At 38.4% G+C, this 19,688-nt stretch overlaps 1 protein-coding gene across 2 annotated transcripts in view; it reads right to left on the bottom strand.

The window, feature by feature from the left end:
- FNDC3B (fibronectin type III domain containing 3B) overlaps nt 1–15,310 on the bottom strand; it is a 296,429-nt gene extending 281,119 nt beyond the window's left edge. For both annotated transcript variants that reach the window (XM_063442678.1, XM_063442679.1), the window contains exon 1: nt 15,169–15,310. The gene's annotated coding sequence lies outside the window, so the exon portion shown is untranslated. The remainder of the gene's footprint in view (nt 1–15,168) is intronic.
- Nucleotides 15,311–19,688: the final 4,378 nt, after the last annotated feature.

Genomic DNA, 19,688 nt, shown 5'->3' with positions numbered 1-19,688 from the left:
GCAATCCCATACGAAAGCATCAGGAGGCTAATGCACATGCCCGACCAATCTCCTCAGACACAGAACATAGGTGTTGCACACTGTGCATCTCTGGACTAGGAAGCACCTCTAGTAGTCATTTGAGTTACTGCTACTACAGGTGTTGGGCACTAATGTACATTGAAATGCCTGCAGAGACATGCTATAGACACCAGAACCACTACATTAAGCTATAGTGGATCTGGTGACTATAATGCCCTTTAATAAAAAATCTGTCAAAGTTGTACTGAATGGCATATTGCACCCCATGTGCTCACGCCGTGCACTGAGAGGCTGGAAGAACTTGTGTAGAGGACAATACTCTGGTATCAAATTACCACTGCTGGGTTGTCACGGACCCACTTATAAAAAGTGAGTGCTGGCAGGGCAAGAGGCAATTCAGCACTTCCAAAAGGGCTGTGGTGATTTGGAGCACCAGCATTGTCCTTCATCCCAATTTTTGCCTTTAGGTGCCCAAGCACTTGGATGGATAATGAGTTAGTGAGGCTTATTATGATGTCACATGTTGGGAGACTTTGGGTGCAAGAATTTCCTATGTTTTTGCCAAACCAATTGCCCTGCAGCCAAAGCTTCCTAGTATCATAACAACTTTAAAGGGACACTCTAAGCACTATAAACATTTAATCTGATTGAATTGGTTGTAGTAATTGTAGTCCCTTGGTGCTATCCTTCCATATAGTGGTAAACCCTGTTAAAGGGCACATGGGCACCTACAGTATGGCCCCCACTTGAAATATGCCTAAGGCCAGAGGTATAACTAGAAACCATTGGGCCCCGGTGCGAAGATTGTCCTGCCCCCCCCCCGTACATCTACCCCCCGCCACCCTCCCCCCATATGTCTACCGTCCCACTCCCATACGTTTCCTTCCTACACACATGCAAACAGATACACATGCAGACACACATAGATACACACACATACATGCACACACACATATACACACATACAAACACACACACACACACATACATACATACACATACACACAGAGACACATACATATAGACACAGACAGACATACACACACACACACACAGACAGACAGTTCCGCCACTGGCTAAGGCAAAAGATTACACTTCCCGCCATACCAACTCACCCTAGCTATGGGTGACTATGATAGTCTGAAAGTGGTCATCTGACACTCTCAGCCAATCAAAGCCACCCTTTGGCTGTATTTGTCAGTAGCCCACGTTGTAAAGAGAGGATGGACTTTTAGGGACTCTCGTTTAGCATTAAAACATTAAAAACAGTTTGACATTGAATGGAGGGACGCTTCCAAGGACTCTAGACATTATACCTAATTCAATGAGATGAAGCAGTTACTGTGCCTACAGTGTCCCTTTAAGCAGTACCAATAATACTATGTAAATGATATTGAAACAACCCCAGACATATCAATGGTCAACTAAAACAGTGAAAAGGTACTTTTTTTTTATTTTAGCCACCCACCTGCAGTTTATGGCGTGAGAGAAGGGGACAGTAAAAAAAAAATAATCAATGGGTTATCTGAGGACTATTCACAGTTTATCCCTACAGGTAAATGTCAAAGTACATCCCTTGGTCTAACCTCAGTTTAACTTACGAGGAATTGAACCTCTGAGTCTGAAATACTATAGCTGGAGTCCAAACTGATGAGCTATCACACAAGATAATAATGAAATTACTCAAAGACATGTCATAACTCCTAGTGTTTAACCTGGACATTTAAAAAAAAATATAGAGGTGTGGAAATGGATATCAACTTAACGTCAATCTTTATTCTTTGACAAACTACGGTATGTGCATAGGCTTTTGAATAAAACTGATTTTAACTGTAAATGTATATCCTTTTTACTTCCAATAAATAATACTGTCAGCTGAGAATCTTTCATTATTCTCAAGGAATATGCAGTCTAGGAAGCTTCCTTTAGTTAGGGAATGGGTGGCACTGGCATAGAATTGGGTTCATGTTATACAGACAACTCCCTATGACTGCTTATTAGACAAGAAGCCACACAATAAACCAACAGTCGGATGCTGTTTTTTTAAATTTCCCTATTTCCACTAATGACCAACAATGATTAATGGAAAACCTTAAAATACATCCAAAGCAGTGCGACTAAGAAAAGGATAGAAATAACGGATATGTGGATAGAATGTCCACCAGCTTAAAAAAACAAATACAGACAGCAGTAAATATGATGTTTTACAAGGTGTGCTACATTAATCTCATTGCTGTTAAAATTCTGGAAGGTTAACCTGACCATGTTCTCCACTGGCCCTCGTCAGCTGGGTCACATAGTTTGCACACACCCAGCCATTTCCTGCCTACCATATAAAGTCATTTAACAGACTTGGATGCAGCTGTAATTCTTTTGATGAGTTATTAACTTCACAGTGTGTTATCAGCTTACTATAGTAAACACTACTAAAAGGGGTTTAAAGCTGTGCCTGGTTCAATAACAGACATTCTCTGGATTGCCGGCAGCTGCACATTACAACGTCCCTACTGCTCACCTCACTGGTCGTAACATCATAGATGTGAGTCTGCAGCAGGTGGACATTACCTTCGCTTCATTCATTTCTAAACAACTCAGGACTTCAAAATAGACATTCTAAAAAGTATGAATTGTACGCAACATATGAAATCTAAATATTCCTTAGCATTCCTCAACTTAGTAGCATTGTGGGAGTTTAGGTGTGGCAGAGTTACTTAACTGTAATACACACTTGATTGCATAGTCTTACATAGTTACATAGCTGAAAAGAGAAATTAGTCCTTTAAGTTCAGCCTTTCTCACATTCACTTTTGCTGTTGATCCAAAAGAATCCATTAAAAGCATTTCTTTAACAGCATGTCTTTAACTGTACTGGTCCCTAGTTTGTCACAATTTGGAACCCAAACTCAAACTCAACCAGGAAGTCAGGTGTAGTAAACAGGGTACTTAGTCGCTCATGCAAACTTCTGAATTTCTCTTCACTCATTCACCCACTTTAACAGCACACTGTGCAGAGATGGTTGATAAATCAGTGTTAGCTCAGCTCTAGATATTGGCCTCTGCAAATCCTTATCCATATTATTATGATTTAGAAAGCGCCAACAAATTCTGTAGCGCTGTACAACAGGTGGACTAACAGACATGTATTTGCAACAAGACCGTATGGATCGGGGATAGAATATAGGATTTAACAGAATCTTCCAATCTAGCACATTAACTCTTCTATAATAGGTTAATACAAACCTGTTTGGACCTCATGAGCATTCTGAAAATCTATGGTAGGGATTTATTTCTTATTCAATTAATATTGGACTTTTATCATATAAGTATATTTTAGGCTTATTTATGAGCAGTTTGAAGTTGTGGCTATGCATAAGATGATAAGCATATCTTGACGTGACAATAGATGTATTTGAACTAGCCACAATGTAGATGTACCTAATTTGTACCCAGCATGCTTCTTTAATCTGTCCCAGAATGCTCTACTTTCAGCACAGATTACATAGCAAACTGGATAATATTCAGCATATCAAATGACTCCTCTGTTCTATTGTTTTGCCGAGTACTGGAATAAGTTATGGCCTGACTATTTTTGAAACATCTACCAATTTAAACATTTGATACCATATTGACTAGTGCAATAGTGTAATGCATCAGAGTCAAATACCTAAAACTTTTGAAATGTCATATGTGACTCTTCCATTCTCTGTGAATGGTTTGGCAGGTGCTGTATGCAAGAACAGGGCTTAATGAAATATGTGCTTGCATTCCTAACTGATACAGAGATTCCAAGAAGGATCAATCAATTAATGCAGTAAAGAAAATAACCACTTCTACTCATCCTATGTGTTCTTGTTGTCAAAACATAAGTGTCACACCAACTTTTTTACTGTTTTAAAGAAAATTAATTCAAGTTTCATGCCAGTTTCTGGAGCAAGTATGTTATCAGTTTTTATGCCCTAATCATATCACCAAAGCTCAGCTACTACACATTCTATTTTAAATTGATTTAATGAATGAGATTCTATCTGATGTAACTTCTTACACAGGGTCCACCTGGCATTCAAAAACGTCCTTTAAGGAATATGTATACTGAAAGTGGTGGTGGTGCTTGGAGTGTTCCTTTAACAGTTCATCTGACCCTCACACCTATAAATGTCAATTAAACAGTTGCCAAAAAGTTATGTGCGGGAGTTAAGTACATACCACCCTTTCCTCTGCAGCAAATATCACTCACTTACAATTCACCCTTTTTATCTGTCTATAATTTAGTTTACCTGGAAAGCCGTTGATTCTCTGTTAAAGTGCACACACAGTAACTAGATTAACACCAAATTGTGCCTGGACCACTTGCGGCTTTCCTTTATATTGAGCTTTTTAGAAGATTTTTAGAAAGTAGCCCTTGATTCATGGGTATCCAAAAAGTGAAATCCCTGCTGTTGTAGAACTACATCTCATATTTTGCAAAACGAAGAAGTATTAGCAATAAATGATCATTTTTTTTTTTTTTAAAAGATGCTTTTATAATATATATGCATTTTCTAATGGGCACTTCAAACACCATAATTACTACAATTCTGCCTAGTAGTTATGGAGTATAAAATCTGTGGATGCTGAATCACGCATTTTTTGTCAATGCTTAGGAATAGATTGGCAAACAAAGTGTCTCCCCCCTGCAATCATAACCCATCTCTTCTAAACGACATTGATAATCTAGAATTTACACTTTCACATTACCAAGATCAATTCCATGCATTCTGAACGGCAGTCAAAGTGACAGTAATAGGTTGAGAATGCTGGTCCTATCCCAGCAGTTTAGAAGTTGTGGTACTTAAAGTGTCCCTTTAAGTGTTTAATATTTATGACAATCAAAATGGGTAGTTAATACCTTCAAGTTGAAAATACCATGATTAAACACAATACAAGAGCTTTGTTTTCTTTTACTATGGTTATACGTACACCAATCAACTCACTGGTCAATTTGTAGATAAAAAAATGTAATGTCTTAGATACTAGGGTTTTCACAGTACTTTCCACTTGTGTTTACATGTTGTATTTTAATAAGTGACCCATTATGACACTTACCACCTTATTACAATGCCATAAAGTTACTTTATAATATCTTCTATTTTTAATTATTGTACCTGACAATTCTAACAGGATAATCATCCACTTAAGATGCAGCTGCAACAAGAAGGACCCTAGTGACCGATACATTAACCTTAAGGAATTCTTCATTCATAATTTCTCTGCAAACAGGAAGGTATAAATTAAGCATTCATAATCTCTTGCTGTAATTGTGTAATTCTGAATAGGAATTTTCAGATGTTTGGCATTATGAATTTGTTACTATGACTTCTGCAATGCAGCTGCAAGCAATGAATTTGTGACTGCATAAAATATTACGGTATATAAAATCAAACATCATCTTACTGTATTCTTTAAATGTAATAAAAGGTTGGTCGAATTATTAAACAGAATTATTTCCAACAGAATGTCCCACCATCCCAATCAAAATATAAATTGTTTGCTTTTCTGATAATATGACACGCTTAAAATGGACCTGTCAACGTGATTCTAAGTCATGTACTCTAAATGTAGCTGCTGTCTTAAAACAATCCTGCATGCATCATTTGCTTTTTTTTTTTTTTTAACATCCCTCAGGGTAAGAACATTTTTGGCCAACACAGCATCTCATTATCATAGAATGCCTTACATGCCTTCAGGGGCACATAAAAGCTAATAACATATCTCAAAAATGATCTTATCTAAAACAAATAGGTAGTGCAATACATGTTGAGTTTTTAGTGTTTTAATACAAAAAAAAAAAAAAGAGAAAGAACACCTTTGTATTTATTAGTTTGAGTATGATGACACTATTTATAGAATGAGCATATTGTTTTACAAATTCTGCAGTATAATCACTATTAGATTAATTTCAGTTTCTCATGGTGAAAACGGTCAGTAAAACTTGATTGAGTTAAACTATATCGCAACTAATTGTCTTGGTAGGAATTGTATGCTGTAGTGCAGGCTTCCCCAAACTCCGGCCCTCCAGATGTTGCTGAACTACAACTCCCATGATTCTATGAAAGAAATAGATAGGCTGAGAATCATGGGAGTTGTAGTTCAGCAACATCTGGAGAGCCGGAGTTTGGGGAAGCCTGCTGTAGTGGAACATTGGAAGATTTGGCATTAATAAGAAAAAAGAAAACAAAATGTACAAACATGTTTTTGTTTTGCATTTGCATGTGGTTAATGAGCATGTCAAGACAAATCTAAAGCATTGTGGTCAGTATCAAAGAAAGATAAATACACATGGCATACCTCACTGGCAATCTTGTGAGTGAACTGATTTTTTTTTTAAATCCAACATGTCAATCAAAATGTAATCAATGTCCAGCTCCAAAATCAATTATAAGTCACGAACTGCATGCATTGTCCCAGTGTTGTCATTGTAGGTTTGAATATTTATTGCAAAACGAAAAGAAAAACCCTTGTGTGCAGTATAGAGGATGCAGATGTTCTAAATTACAAAATTGATTTTCACAATGTGTACAAAATGTATACATTTCAGAATAATTCTGTAATATATCATTATTATAATGTCATCAATAATAGTAAACCAGGAGAAATGAATGTAGAAATGTAGTGTTTATGTCTCATTGTATCATCCAAAATAATAACCTGTCATTTTATAACCTTTGTTAATGCTAACCAGACTGCCAATTGTATCAATTCTAAAGATCATGAATTCTGGATGGAAGGGGCCTGCTACAGCGTGGGTGGCAGTGATGCATATTGTAGAATAGGAGGAATGCAAGTATGAGGGGTGTTACTGCCACAAACGATATGTAAGCGTGAAGTCTACCAAAACTAATATATTTGAACTGCCACCAGCTGGTTCCATATCGCCCTAATGTATTATATTGAAAAAGTGATTCTATTTTTTGGGTCAGTTACACGCACATACCAACCCACCTCAGTCTCTTTTATCACCATTCCCTCTCATGGCTACGTTCAAGATTTTACCTTTTTTTTTTTTTTAAATAAATTCTTTATTTATATAATGTCAGTTTTGAGTGTTACGCAAATAAAGATTACAGAAGAAAGAGAGGGAGGTGGGTACATGTCAGGGAAAGTACAATTCCATTGGTGTCAATTAATACAAGGCATTATGCATGCGTGTTCATCTGTTGACATAGGTACCGATATTTCGTATATCATGATGCATTGTAGACAGATACGAGTTTAGATACATATATTTTTATCGTTTACACAAAGAGTTGACATGCCTGCGTTGTTTCTCTGTACTACAAAAGGAGAAGTGGGACACTTTTATCAGGGGGTGGGGGGTTATTCAGGAGAGGGGAGGAAGGAGAGTTGCCTTTCCATTGTGTGGTAGGGGAACAAGTTCTAATAGGGGATCAGGGAAGGCAGTGAAGGGGGGGGATTAGTGGGGTAAGAGGTAGGGTGCTACCCATGTGCTGAGGCTTATGGGAGTGTGTCTTTTGGGTAGCGGTAATGTGTGGTGGCGTTCTGCGATCGTTGCTCGGGTTTCCTCATCTTTGTTGCTTTTAGTGTACCGTTTCCTAGCGGTTCAGGCAGTAGGGTGTGTGTGGGCACCTGGGTGTTTCTGTGTCAGAGGCCCTTAGGGATATGGTTCTAGGTGTTGTGCTGTGGGTGGTCCCCTTGTCTCCATTGTTCGGGTGGAGATTTTACCCTTTTTAATCACCTGCTAAGATCATTGTATTTATAATTTTCTGTGATTGACAAAAGGTATTCTGCTGAAGAATTTATGATTAGAAAGGCCAATCACGTATGCAGCAGATTTAATTCCAGTAAAGCTGGAGCAAACATTTTGGCACCTGATCAAAGATATATTTCCCTCTACACATAAGGTTGCAACTTTTGTATTTTTTAATCCAACCCCTACATGGTGTCCAGTGAGAATATCTCTCTATATTTTCTATACTGAGAATATCTGCCTAGTAATGTAATTCAAATTTGCAGGAGAACAGTGCCATAGCAGACTTGTGTGCATGGTGTAAAAATCAACTAGGGATATAAGGGTAAGGTAGTTGGGATTTACACTTTACAACGTACAACAGTGGACAGTGAGCACTGTATGTGCATGTACAGCAGTAGGATAGTTGAATATATGTTGCATAGAGGAAATGGTAGTGGCTAGCATAGTGTAATGAGGAGTGTACAAATTATAGGTATGTGTGGTTTGGAGAGTTTGGTCTCTGTAGATTAAATTAAAGGATATGTTTGGACAGCATTTTGTTTTATGATATCACGAGGCAAGATCATGCACTTTGGGACTTTATATAATACAGACAATTGCTTTTACTGAAAATATACATGTTTTATAAATTCATCATTTTTAAAAGCGAAATACAGGGCGTATCACATTTTTCTCACATATTGTAAAAACTCAAGTATTTTTATAATACACAGATACATATGAACTTTAATCTGAGAATACAAGTCATGTGAGGACATTGTAAAACTTTTTTTTTTTTTTTTTTTAAAGAAAATTAATGACATGGAATATCTTGGCTATAAAGCATGCTTTGAGAGCCAAACAATAAAAATCCCTTCTATGGCGTTCAGCAAATAATATCAAGGATATTATTATTATTATCATTATTGCCATTTATATAGCGCCAACAGATTCCGTAGTGCTTTACAATATTATGAATATAAAGCGGAATGGTTTATTTACCCTTCCACTAGGTCGCAAATACAACTTGTGATATTGAAGCTCTCTGCACATGATATAAAGAGAGTGATAGCCTTAGTTAAAATATGTCTAGACAATGGCTTCTTTTCCCCTGCGTCTCTCCTCTAGCTCCGCCCAGCACAGACTCTACCTTTCCATGGGTTCCTGAGCTTGCTTACATTAAGAATTCAGGCCTTCAGATGAGCCACCGCTTTTTTGTATTGGAAGAGTATGGTTGCCTCTGGACTGAGGACACGGCTGTGTGGATTACGTGTGGATACCCTCTTCTCCATTCTATCTTGCTATAGATAGAGCAAGACTGACTGCCAAGAAGAAATGTGTGACCATGTCTGCTAAAAACTAGACCATGACTCCAGTTTGAGAAATGTGTGTACTACTAAGATCAATTTATTTGAATAATAAAATTCACTATCATCTGACTATAATCCGATTAAAATCTTTCTAAAAATATATAGCTGTTTTTTGCAATATAGATTTCTTGACTACTTATATGTGTCCAAGTTAAAATATCTAGTATTTTCCTCTTGAGGATTTACTAGTCTAGGTGTTCCAAGTTAATCCAAGATTACACATAACCTAGAAAAGTGATTCCAAAACTTATCCCTCAAGGCACACAAACAGTCCAGAATTAAGGCCTTTCCCAATTCTGTTCAAGACAAAATCTTGACTGTTGTTGGTATGCCATGATGATGCAGTTAGGACCGACTGCCATTGAGGTTAGGTCATTGGTAAACATAATTCCAGAATAGGTATGGCAATAAATGCCAGTACAAAGGAAAGATTAATTCAAGAGACTCTTCTATTATGCTTGCTAGTCGAAAAATATCTGCTGCAAGATATCTGTACCGCGGTGGTAGGAAACCTTACTATATGTTTTAAACAATTACAAGGCTATTCACAAAACTCCATATTATTGCCGAATAATTCCAGATGCCAAAACAGAGGTTTTGCTTCCTACAATACGTTGCTTACAATTGTAAAAATAAGTGAGGACAACTCTACAAATCAGCTATAGTCATAGCTTGGCTATTTGTGTCTCAGTTTTACCATTTGGAATTAATCCATTAACACTTGGAGTTTAGGGAATAACGTTACTGGTGTAAACTGGTAACGTCAAAAATATCTGCTTTTAATATTGTTACCAATGAGAGTAGATAATAAGGTGGTTTAATTTTTGACTTCCAAAGTCTGTTTTAGATTTTTTTTAATGTTAAAGGGACACTATAGTCACCTGAACAACTTTAGCTTAATGAAGCAGTTTTGGTGTATAGAACATGCCCCTGCAGCCACACTGATCAATCCTCTGCCATTTAGGAGTTAAATCCCTTTGTTTATGAACCCTAGACACACCTCCCTGCATGTGACTTGCACAGCCTTCCATAAACACTTCCTGTAAAGAGAGCCCTATTTAGGCTTTCTTTATTGCAAGTTCTGTTTAATTAAGATTTTCTTATCCCCTTCTATGTTAATAGCTTGCTAGACCCTGCAAGAGCCTCCTGTATGTGATTAAAGTTCAATTTAGAGATTTAGATACAATTATTTAAGGTAAACTACATCTGTTTGAAAGTGAAACCAGTTTTTTTTTCATGCAGGCTCTGTCAATCATAGCCAGGGGAGGTGTGGCTAGGGCTGCATAAACAGAAACAAAGGGTTTAACTCCTAAATGACAGTGAATTGAGCAGTGAAATTGCAGGGGAATGATCTATACACTAAAACTGCTTTATTTAGCTAAAGTAATTTAGGTGGCTATAGTGTTCCTTTAAGAAAGATATTCATAATATAAATCAGTCTTCCTATGCTTACACTTTCAACTTGGAACTTATTTTACATGTCAATGTAAATTTTGTGCTTTTTTAAGAACAAGCACATAATACTTTGGTTAATTGTGTGCTGTGGTAAACTGGAAAAAAAAAAAAAGGGAAAATAGTCCATTGCAGAAAATGTGGTGGATACCTGCACAGCCTTCCAGTTAGTTTTATTCAATAAATATATCATCGTTGAATGACGTGTGACAAGACAAACTGTTTGTGGCCAAAACAAAGTGAATGACTAATTAGTTGATAAAGGACACATTTTTGATGGTTTGGATGATCTGCTGTTTTGGGATCATTAAACTCTGCATGGGAAGATCACACTGAAACTATCACAATAAACAAAAAACTTTTATAAGACATTATACTAATCGCCCACATAGATGCAAAATACACAATGTGGTCTATGCAATGAACAGCAAGTTGTGATAGGGGCATAAGAGCCGAGGTAAAAGAGTAAGGAGAGTATGAAGGTGTAAGAAGAGGGCAAGTCGGTTGAGGTGTGCCGGAACTGACGTAGCAGTAGGCCTGTAAATAAAGAGGGCCCACCCAGAAAGGAGTAAAAGAAAGGTATTAAGGGAGAGGAGGGTGGGGTCAAGAAATGGTAAGGAATGAACGGGACAGGTGGAGGTGAGTAGTGGGCTTAAATAGAGGACCATGCCCCTCCCACAACTGTAGGCCAAGCCTTCCCATTTGTGAAAACCAAGATGCAAAATTTAAATCAAAATAGAAGCCACAGGAAAATATTCTCCAATTCTACAGAATACAACACGTCTCTGAAAAGGTTGTCTTATTTTAATCTTTATAAGCTAGATATCAAGTTGCCACAACCTGCTACTTTGTGAATAAATCCTTTTACATGGTTCTTAAAAAGAAGACCTAACATAGAGTATAATACAGGTAAGATGCTCACTGTATCACTGATATTGATTGAGTTATTTGTACTCTCTTTGTGTTGTGGCAAATGCACACACATGCTGCATTTGAATGGAGTTAACCACTCACCCTACATGATTGCCAGGCCATCTGACCTGTCTACAAGAGGATGTCTTCTGTCTAGAAAGCATTCTCAGAGCAACATGTCGTCACGTAGTACAAATCCACATATCTGCTTTATACATTCATAGTTACCCAAGAATAGCACAAACACCTTAGTCCAGGCAATGATCAGAATTACCAATTGTGAAATAAATGAGAACAGATCCTAGCAAATCACAAGCATGTTTAAATACATACTAGGGGATCTTCTTTTTTTCGGAATGTTTCGAGAAATTATGCTTTGTGGTATCATATTGATGGAGAACAAACATGCAGATGGTTGAGAATAGTGTGAAATGTAGTTCACAAATATTTGGGATGCCAAGATTAGCCACTGCTTACCTAGAGTAGCCTACGTTTTCAAGAATTACTCAGATGGAACAAAACGACAACGTTTCACCCATTCAGGATACCCATGAGATCCAGATTTGCTTAGATTCCAATAATACAAACTTTTTTCAAAGTGTCAGACTTAAAGGGAACAATTAGTGTCAGACTCACAGAAAGCAGTGAGAGGTGTGCCTATAGCTTTCAAGCAAAAACACAACTTTATCCCACCTTTGCACACCCTCTTGCATACAAGGATTTAATTTTTTTTAAACAAATTACAATATTATAAGCACAAAAAAAAAAAATAATTTAAACTAATGGATTTATAAAAGGTGTAAATATGAAGAAAAGGTTTAATTACTAGTAACCTCATTGATCATAAAAGCTCAAATCCCATAAAAAAAAAAAAACTTTAATAAAAGGTAAACAAAATATTTAAAATAATCTACTGGATAAGATTTAAACCAAAATCACATTTAAATTAGTTAGAAATAAACGTATACGTTTATATCTAGGTGTCTATGCCAGTATAATTACAGTAACTGTAATCTTAAATAACAGCTGTTTGTCAACTACATCAAAGGCATAGCAACATTCCATCCTGTAGGTGGCACATTACATATGTATACCTATAGTCTTTTCTTTATACTTCATAGGAAACATCTTCATATATAACTTCTGTCTATGAGAGCTGACAGAGTATACAGTAACAAATACGTAAATAAATAATATAAATAAATAATATAAAAATATATATATATATACACATATATATATATATATATTTTTAAATAACATAAGTAGTTGAAACAGCTATGCCACAAAGAGGGGGGAGGGAAATCTATTGGAAAACTATTTGATATATGATAGCCATAAGCTATGCCTGTACAAATAGTCTAACACCTGAATTCCTGTGTCAAATCCTGTTAAAATTTATAGTTTATGAAGTGTTTTTTTTTCACCATAGCATGCTTGTTTCAGAATTTCAATCTTAAAATATTTTAAATACCACCTTTAGCAATGCTGAAGCTAATTTTACACAATTGCCTTTTGTGAATGTGTTGTTTATTCATAATCTACCCAAGCCCCTAAATTAGTTTTTATGCTTGTAAACAGAACATTTAGTTTCTATAAAAATAAATAAAATTAAATCAGAAAGTCATATAAAATCAGATTATACAAACTGGTCTAAATTACTTAGCATGTGTTCCATAAATCATGTCTGAAAACATGTTAAGATCAGTAATATGCTCCAAAAATACCGTAAGATTCTATGAAGTCCCTACTAAATGGAATATATCAGTCAATGAAATAATACTGGTATTAAAAGTTCCCATTTCAGTGATCTCAGTGACCCTTAGACAAGACAATCATTTTCCACCATCCAAAATAGGAAGTGACATCCCTTTTCTAAAAAGGCACTTTTACTGAGTAAGTAACCACTGTATGTCTCATTAAAGATCTGTATTGTAAATATTTATTTGCACAGAAAAAAAAGTGACTTTTCTTAAACAATGTACAGAAGAATACTAAATTCGATTTTAAAAAAGGCAACATTCCATTGAATTTCCTCTCAGAAGAAGTGGAAAGTGAGCAGTGGTTCTCCAATGTGCCCCCTGGATCCAGACATATGAACTGTCTTTTCAGATAGCTAGAGGCTTCAGATTCTTTGGGCTTTTTTTTTCTCACTGGGAGGAGGTTTGTGGCTTCACCTGAGTGACATCTGGCAAAATTCTGTGGCAGACAGTACGTGCTGCACAAGAACTTTCCTTCATCTGTAGTCTCTTCCCTAAGCCTGCCCCAGGGCACACATTTCTGTGCCTCCTCACTACACAAACTCTTATGTTTGTTTTCCCACAAGTCTTCCCAGAGGTTAATTGGAAGTATTGACAGTGGAACAGCTAAGAAATGTCATCCTTCCTTGCTTCTTATAACCCAATGCCTACTGCAACAAATTTAGAAATGCCACTTTTGGGTCTGGACATCTGGACTGAATAGGTTCAGACACTAAAGTTATTTTATTTAAAATTTGTATTATTATTATCAATAAGTGACGGTGGTTACTTTATTTGTTGTGACTGCAACATCACTGAGCAACATATGTGTTGTGGTAACCTCTGGTGCTGGTGATGGATAATAATCAATACAAGCACAGGGTAATGGCTTCCTAAAAGTGAGACCACTTTTTCCCCCCTAGAGTGCAGTTTTAGAGCTGTGATTATAAACCCATGCAGATTTACAGAGCTGCAGCCATTAAAATAATGATCTAAGAGGTGGCATTAAAATGGAGTTAACTCCCCAGCCCGGTGTCTGTTTGTGTATGTGTGTTTGTATGTGTGCACAGCACAGCTGGATTTGGCAGGCTCAACACAATCAGCGAACCTCACCCAAATGGAAAAGTGTCAGAAAACTGCAGTAAGACTGAGGGATAGAGGCAGAGGAGAGAGCCTTCCTGGAATGCTAGGGTATGATGGAGGGCGCTTACTAACAAACAATCTTGTTGGATCTCATTCCTCCCAGTGCCCATCACACATATTAATCAAGCACTCTCCATAACCCTAAATAAATCGTCTGCAATGCACACTCTAGCAGAGCTAACTTAATCTAACTCACTAGCCCTCACACAGCAGACGATGGCTCCGTTTAAACATAAATACTGAGGGAGTCACGCGAAGAACAGAACACTCTCTGCTATAAATTAGAATCTTCAGAAACATTGTATCACGTAAGAAAGAAGAGGCATTCTGGACAACACATCCTCAGTACAGTGTGGACTACAAAATAAAGTGAAGAGATTTGAAGCTGTTCTTCATTTTTGTTGATGCTGGAAAATGATTTTAGGAAGAAATAAAACCCCCTGTAATTTTAGGGGATTTCACTGGTAAACTGAACAGCCTGGACTAATAAACTTTGATTCCCTTTACTGGAAGCAGCCTCCCTGTGCCCTCACCCACCAGGCAGGAAAGGCTTCCATGCAGGGCTGGACAAAAGATAAATTCCTAGCTATTATACAACTACAAGCCCCGTGATGGCCAAGGATCATGGGAGTTGTAGTCGTACATCAACTGGGACTCTGTCTTTTGGCCAGCCTTACCAATCCATCCCAACTTTGTGTTCTGGTTAGTAGTGATGTCTAGGTTATTACTTTATCTCATGAAAGCATACATTTAAAGCAGCAGGCTGGGAGGGGGACACTGGTTTAGAAAGCTTTTGCCTTTTTACCTTATGGATCGCTGAAATGGGGGGGTTGGACAGCGGTTCGGTCGACGTGCGCAGCTACTCCAGTAAATCCCTGCCAGAATGAGCCCAATGAGAGGCAGTGGAGAGGGGCCTCCTGCTCCAGACACAGCGCCCAACCTCCCAGTGCAGCCCACACCTCCACTGCGCGATTGGCTTACTGGGAGCTGAGGAAGAGAAGCAGGCAAAGCCCCACCCTGTGCTACCCCGGCCCGTCCTCCCTCTGCTAGAGAGTGGGCACTGCAAGCTCTGCTCTCCTGAACAGGATCTCCGGGAGATGCTGTGCAAAGGTGAGCAATGGGCATGCAGAGAACTGCGGACAGTAGCATGGTCCATGTGTGATGCACAGAGGGGTATAGTATGGTCCATGTGTGCTGCAGCAGGTCTGTCATATTTGTCGCTGAATGTGGTATGGTCCAAGTGTGCTGCCAGCAGTGGCATGGTCCAAGTGTGCTGCAAGGGGTGATATGGCCAAAGTGTGCTGCAGACCATGAGTACTGCAGAGTGTGAATGGTAAAACATGTGCTGCAGGCTGTGGTATGGTCCAAGTTTGCTGCAAATAGTAGTATGGCCCATGTGTGCTGTAAATAAATGTCTGTGCCAAGTGTGCTGCAGACGGTTTTTGTCCATGCATGCTGCAGAAAGGGTATAGTCATAGTGTGAGGTAGACAGCGGCATTATCCATTTGTGCTGCAGATAGATTTATGGTATCATGGGAGGACTGGGGGATCAGAAAGGCAATTGCCCCTTGGTTCTCTTTTATACTGGAGTCTTGGGCTGCATCTTCATACCATTCAACTGCAATTAAAATGGATACTCTAAGCACTAAAACAACTTTAGAAGGTGACATAACTACTGGGGGGTCCAGTGAGGTAAAGGTGAGAGTTACTTACTCCCTCACGGACGCCGCCATTTTCTTATGACCAGTACTCTTCAGAGTGCCAAAAGCTAATTTAACTGCTGCACTCTTGCACAGGAGAGCCTTTACAGCTTTGAAGTCTATGGAAGATCCCGCAAGACAGTGGGGTTTGGGAGCTTATAGTGTCATTTTAAATATCAAGTGGTTTGTTGGAACTTATTTTATCCAAGTTGTTTTGTGAATGGGGAGCTACTGGTCATATGAGCCTGTCAGCTCTGAAGTGCCCTTGTCCTTCCTGATTCCAGCCTTTGACTGAGGCAGAAGGAGATGGTCAGAGCAATAAGTTGCCAGACTCTACACATGGTTGTTAAACTGTTGCTTAACTTTTTAAACCCTTGAAGTAAGTTGGTGCCCGTGGACATCATCTCACCTGCAGGGACTGACTATACTCACCAAAACAACTACAATAAAGGGATACTGTATGGACCCAGACCAATTCAGCTCATTGACGTGGTCTGTGTGCACTGTCCCAGCACCCTTAACCCTGCAAAGCTAATTATTGCAGTTTTTTATAAAATGCATTAGCTTTGTGGGGTCTTCCTATGGCTGTCTACCAGACAGCCACTAAGGGGACCTCCGGGCTGGTAGGCAGCTTTTGGTCACCTATGCATGAGAACATCCATCGTCACCAGAATCCTAATGTGAGCACGGCCATTGCAGACCCAAGCCAGCACCAAGGAACATCGTCGCTGGACTCAGGTAAGTGACATAAGAGGTTTTTAACCCCTTCTGCGCTGCAGGGGGAGAGGTGGGCACTATATTGTTTTCCTGGCACTATAGTTTCCCTTTAAGCCTTAGTGGTTCTGGTGAGTATAGTGTCCCTTGAAAATGTGCTGCAGACAGGTACAAGTGTGCTGCAGAAAGCAGCGTGCCAGAGTGCTGACCACAATTTATTTTATCTCCATACCATAAAAATTTCAATTTTGCACTAATATTAATTGTTAATTCTCAGACAAAATGATTAGTTTACTGTACTTTTAAAATTTTTATTTAACTATAATTTAGAAAGAGTTTACCAGGAAGAATACATTAAGTTTATCACATATAGGTAAAGGGACACTATAGGCACCCAGACCACTTCAGCTTATTGAAGTGGTCTATGTGCACTGTCCCTATTGCACTTAGTGCAGAGAAACTCCAATGTTTACATTGCAGCACTAAGCCCTATCTACCAGACAGCCACTGGAGGTGCTTCCTGGATCCTAACAGACTTTTGGTCCAGTAACTGAAACTGGACATTCTCACGCTCTGCATGAGGACATCCAGTGTCAGCTATTTTCCCATAGAAAAGCATTGATTTAATGCTTTCCTATGGGGAGGCCTAAAGCGCGTCAGCATTAGCGCCCGCTCGTCGAGGGACGTTGGAGGAGGCAAAGCCATGACCCAGCACCAAAGAACATCGTCACTGGGATCAGGTAAGTAAAGAAAGGGGTTTTAATCCTTTATTTACCGAGGCAGGGAGGGAGGGGGGAGGCAGAGGGAGCGATAGTGCCAGGAAAACAGCTTTGTATCCCTTAAAATGGTTACATACAGTTACATATTAATAGGCTGAATAAAAGACTCAAATCCATTGTTCATGCATTACTGCATAAGCTGTTGATCTATGAGTAAAAAAAAGCCTATTTGCTATAAAATGAGCAAATAACCTTTTTAGACTAATATTTTTTAGTCCGTTTGTATAAACAAGTTGCTATACCACAAATTAACTACTATATCCTTGAATATCCTGTCTTTCAGAAAAAGCATGCAACTGCTCAAAAAATATGTTTTCACCACTAAAACAATGCAAAAGTAAGTGATGGAAAGGTTATTTGCATATATTTAGATTGTTTCACCTTAAAACTGTGTTCTGCCTGGTGACAGGGTCTGACCATATTTTGAACCTCACTGCATTTCCACATTTGCCACAGAGCTGCCAACTATTATTATACCCTGCCAGCAGCAAGGAGTCGGCTTTGTGGTCAGAGCTCGGTTTTTGAACCTCTCAGTGAACTGTCTGCTTCCCAGACGAAGTTGTTAACCTATGGTTATATTGCAACTACTTCCCATAATAAACATCTGGTTTATGTGTAACCTACAATCATGTATTTGACATTTATGAATTTGTCTGGTGTGCAAGGCTTTGACAAATTCCTGGCAGGTATCTTTCCCAAAAGATTGATATTGGGGAAAAAATATCCACTCAGTACTTCAGGCTATGACAAATCTTTAAAATAACCATTCCTCTTATCATTTCCATTTACATGTTAACTTTATTGGAGGATGGGTTCTTGCTGAGTCATATTTACCCACAGTTAAAGGGACACTATAGTCACCAGAACAACTACAGTGAAGTCAATAAGGTAAGTTTTAATCCCTTCTAAAGGTTCTAAGGAGAGCTAAGCCACATAAATGGTGGTTTTAACACTATAGTTTCATGAATACGTGTTTGTACCTTGAACCTATAGTGTTCCTTTAAACTGGGTGGATGGCTGGATGCGTGTGCATCTGTACTTGTTGAAGAGATGGTAGCAGAATGCAATATGGGAAGAAGGCAGGCCGGCGGAGGCAGTGTTCTGCTCGACCTTGGGTGAATGTTACTTTGCCACGTATCACCTACATCCCTTCATGGCAAAGGCAGACTGAGCATCTGTGTAATGTCCTGGAACAACAAATCTGATCCTTGGATCCCCACCTTGCAACTTGCAGGACTTAAAGGACCTGCTGCTAATGTCCTGGTGCCAGATACTACAGAACACATTCATTGGAGTCCATGCCTCGATGCAGAGTTGTGTGGTGGAAAAACGAGAAGTGAAACAGAGCACTTTTCTGTCAGAAAAAGTTTTTTTAAGTTTGATATTGATAGCATTGCAAAAAAGGGCATATATTCCAAAAGGGCACAAAAGATGCAAAAAAGGGAAAGAAAAAAACAGGTTAAATAAATTGCGCCAAAAACTTGTTGAAAATTTGACATAAATGTGTCAACAACACGTTGAGAAATCTCCCCCATTGTATTCAATTTGGTAAATAAATATTATATAGATATTAAAAATATGTCATGTAAACTCTGAATGTCCTAAATTTGCAGCTTTTCCAAAGGACCAGCAATATCTCCTCCCCAGCGCATGGCAATGCAGAAGTGGCTGAACTCATTCAGGCGTTTAGTTTTTTCCCATTCCAGTATAAAGAAGCACTGTTCATACATGGCATAAGTGTACTCAATCCTTAAAAAAACTAAAAAGCTAAGAAAAGCAATACCTCCACAAATTGGTAGAGATTCCAGTGGTACCTATGCAATACCATTCTTTTTTATCTTGCATGTAGCATTCTGTTCCCTGTTGGAAAGGGTTCCTACATATTAAGAAGCACATGTTATCTTATGCTGTAATGGAAAGGGGCATTTTATGTGCCCACATATTTCAAATTTCTGTAAAGTGTATAGGATGTATAAGTCTTGGTCATATAGAAACATGAGAATAAAGAGCTCTGCACAATATATTGTTAAAGGGACACTATAGTTACTAGAACAACAACAGCTTATTCTAGTTGTTCTGGTGAGTATAGTCAGTCGCTGCAGAGTTTTTGCAGTAAACACTGTATTTTCAGA

Source organism: Pelobates fuscus, chromosome 2 (genome assembly GCF_036172605.1).
Source record: "Pelobates fuscus isolate aPelFus1 chromosome 2, aPelFus1.pri, whole genome shotgun sequence".
Classification (NCBI taxonomy): Eukaryota; Metazoa; Chordata; class Amphibia; order Anura; family Pelobatidae; genus Pelobates; species Pelobates fuscus.
This window is presented reverse-complemented; position numbering and strand designations above follow the sequence as displayed.